Genomic DNA, 3,539 nt, shown 5'->3' on the forward strand with positions numbered 1-3,539 from the left:
ACGGAAGCGCCTCTCGTTTCTGTTTTTGTCTTGCAAGCGGCAACTTTTTCTGTTATTCTTCCTGTTTATTTTACTCCGCCATCAGTATTTCACGGTATTTCAACGGCGCTTTGATAGATGCATATTTGGAATACTGAAAATACTCCATAGGTGCCTAGACGCAACAACTGGTTTCTGCTGTAATATGCAAAATATTCATGGCATGCTGTAAGCACCTCGCTTTCGGGGGCCGGCGCAGCTGCGGGAGTGGGGCACGTGTGCAGGTCCGCTGTACGCGCCATTATTCGTCACTGCCCTCTCCAGGATACAGCGCTCCAGGGCCCGCGCCGGTGGGGCGAGCGTAGGTGTCAGAGGCCTCTGCCCGCCGGCGCGGGGCTGAGCCCGGGGCGCTGCTCCGCCACGTCCTGCCTTCCAGCTGCAGGTCGCATCGCAAGTCCTCTACCCTGAAGCTCGTACCTGCAGTCAGCTGGCAGCTGTAGTGTCATCCGAATAGTGACCTGAAAGAAGCCTTGTCACCACACAGAGGGGGTCCTCAGCAGGGTGTTTGTGTGCAGCCTGGCTCGCCAGCCTTTGAGACGCAGGCCTAAAAAAAGTGGACATAACTGTGTACAAATGGTCTTTGAGGTTCTCTGACTCATAAACGTAACCTAAAAGCTCTTGTCACTTCCGTCCAAAATAAACTCAAATAATGCTTTTTGCTATGCCTGAAAATACGTTTTCTTCAGTGTTTTCAATATCTCTTATTTTAGTGTGAAGAATGCGAGATGGGTGAACACACGGTTTTGAAATGTCAGCCAATTAGCTAGTAGTCACAAGGTGAATGGAAAACGATTTTCCTTTATTTTTTTCTTCGTAAGATGGCATCTCACGTATCTGAACACTTAGCAGTCCGTATCTCTGGCAGCTGAAGCCATCCTTCTATTTTTTGTGTCAATCACTAGACACTCGCAATTTAAAAAACTATTAAAAACACTCTGATGCTTAAAATTAAAAAATGTTTGTAAAAGTGGCCAGAAGCATTGATAATAGACTTTACAGCTGGCTATATGCTCTATGCATCCAGTATTTTTACCTATCTGGCAGCAATGGACTACAGAAGTGCTCAGTCTCCTGGGTAAAGGATGAAGTTCACATGTCCACGCTGAGTCTCTGAAATGTCTTTGCTGCCTTCAGGCTGCTTGATTGAGGGAAACGGCCACAGTTACTGGCAGGAAATAGCAAAACTGCTGTTTCCTTCTGTCTGAGAAGAAAGGACACACGCATGCACGTGTGTGTGTGTGTGTGTGTTTGTAAAAAAAAAGTCACAAACCCCAACCCCCCGCCTGCCTTCCATGAAGAAGCGGGGCTTGGATGAAGCCCCAAATCCTCAAAGGTGTGCAGGTGCCCACGTAGCCTTTTGGGGACCTGGCATAAACTGATTAGCACTCAGGTAAATCACAGGAGACTGAGTGAAGTCTGGTTTAGTGGGAGGACTCCTTGGCTAAAAGTTGTCCTTGATCTTGGATTTGTTCACCTTTAGGGAAAAGCTCACCTTTCCTCTCAGTGTGGTCAGGCAGGAGGCAGGCTGAAAGGGGCATGGTCAGAGAGGGAATGCTGATGCTTTGGAGAACTGACATTTGTTTGGAAGAAGCGCTGTATGTATGATCGTGCCTTTTACTGGTTATGTTTTGTGGCCATTCACTCTGTTCATGTTGACATTTGCACCAGTATGTAGTACAGAGTAGTACTCTGGATGCAATTAAAACCCCATGCAATAGAGATAGCTTTGTCAAGGATGAGGGGACGGCAGTACCTGATTACCAGCACATATGGCCATTGGTGCCAGTGGAGCATTATAGTTTATTCTCTGGCTGAGTCATCTCCCCCTGAGGAAGTTGCATGAAAATAACACTTAACAAGGGTGATCAAGACTGTAGAGATAAAAGAGAGTGAAGAATCTGTTAGCAATATTTCTGTAGCAAGCAGATGACTGAATGTATTTCCAAATGTTACAGAATTTCTTGTGTGACTCACAACAACACAGTCTATAGAGCATATGCAACATTTGGTACAGCAGTGAATCTGTGTAAATACCAACAACATTTCTGTAGTCTTAGGAGATGCTCAGGGAGAAGTAAACCTGCAAATCTGCAGTAACGTTCTTTCAAAGGGGAAGCTTGTATGATTATATGGTTGTTTAATTTTTTTCTTGTTTTATCACATCTCTATCAATAGCAGGAAAATCCCATTGTATAAAGTATTTTTCTTAGAGCAGTTTTAAGCAAAGAGTCAATAAAACGTACTGCTACCATATCTGCATTATTGACTCCTTTCAGTGGAACTCAAGCCAGCTTGCTGTAACAGCAAGATATTGTTTTCTGCAGGTTTTGGACACAAGTTTTCCTGAACATTTAATAAAAGGAGGCCTCCTGATAACTTCAATTATTCCCACCATTTAAAAATTGTATAAAATTCAGCTGAGAAAATGAAGGAGATGGACACCTGTGCTGTCGTTGAAGACCCGACGCTTCCTTGGTGTTGCTTCTTGGGTCTTCTTTGGGCTCCTAAGCCATTTTTGCTGTGCTTCAGTGTGGTGTTCTTGCAGGACTGCCTGAAGCTTCCCAGCCCACTCCTGCACTACACACCCTCTTCAGTTTAGCATTTGTGGGTTTTGGCCAATTATCCCCTCCGCTTATGTGTGCCTTCAGTCAAAATCCTCACATTCTTGACTCTCTACTGCTGACGTTTTCTTCTTCCCACCATCTCTCTTGTCCTAACAGCCTCCTAACTTATTTTTGCAGTATACCCTCCTTTAAGTTTCTCTTCCCCCTGTGTAGTTTATGTGTTCCTGGAAAGCAGGGCTCATTTCCCAGTCCCCCAGCTCCTTCCCATCACACCTCTGCCTAATGCCCAGATTCCATAATAATTAGTATAGAATCACAGAAAATAGACCGTAAGGGACACTCAGCAATCTCTCAATCTGTAATCTTGTCCAGAGTAAAAATATGAAATCCTACCATTTCTGTAGTAATCTAATTCAAAGATATTATTCTTACAATTAGAGAATTTTTCTTTAAGCCTAACTTGGATCTCAATTTTCCTGCAATTTAAGTCCATCTGTTTTTGTCTTAATCCCCGTGGGCCCAGAAAGCAGCTTTCCAGAGCAGCTGTTTGTGTACTGAGCATGGTTACTTCTCAGTCTTCTACCCTCTTCATGTTCCTATCTAACAAACTTCACTTTCTTCTGTGTCCGTTATCGTCCATTTTCTTCGCATTTCTTCTCTCCATAAGCAGTCGTCTTCCCTCTCTTTAACACACATAGGTCCCCCACGGCTTCTCCTTTCCCCTCACTTTCTCCTCTTTCCCCATACTTTCTTCTGTTTTCGATTTCAACATGTCTATACCTCCTTGTTCCTAAATATTCATTCCCAATCCTTCTGACAATGCCTGTTCTGCTGTATATCATGGGTGCATGTGGAGGCTTGTTGCAATCTATGCCAGGAATGTGTTGCCTTGGTATGGCAGGGAAGCATGGGGGGCAGCTGCTGGCGCGGACAAGT

This window comes from Fulmarus glacialis, unplaced genomic scaffold (genome assembly GCF_000690835.1).
Source record: "Fulmarus glacialis isolate BGI_N327 unplaced genomic scaffold, ASM69083v1 scaffold3345, whole genome shotgun sequence".
Lineage (NCBI taxonomy): Eukaryota > Metazoa > Chordata > Aves > Procellariiformes > Procellariidae > Fulmarus > Fulmarus glacialis.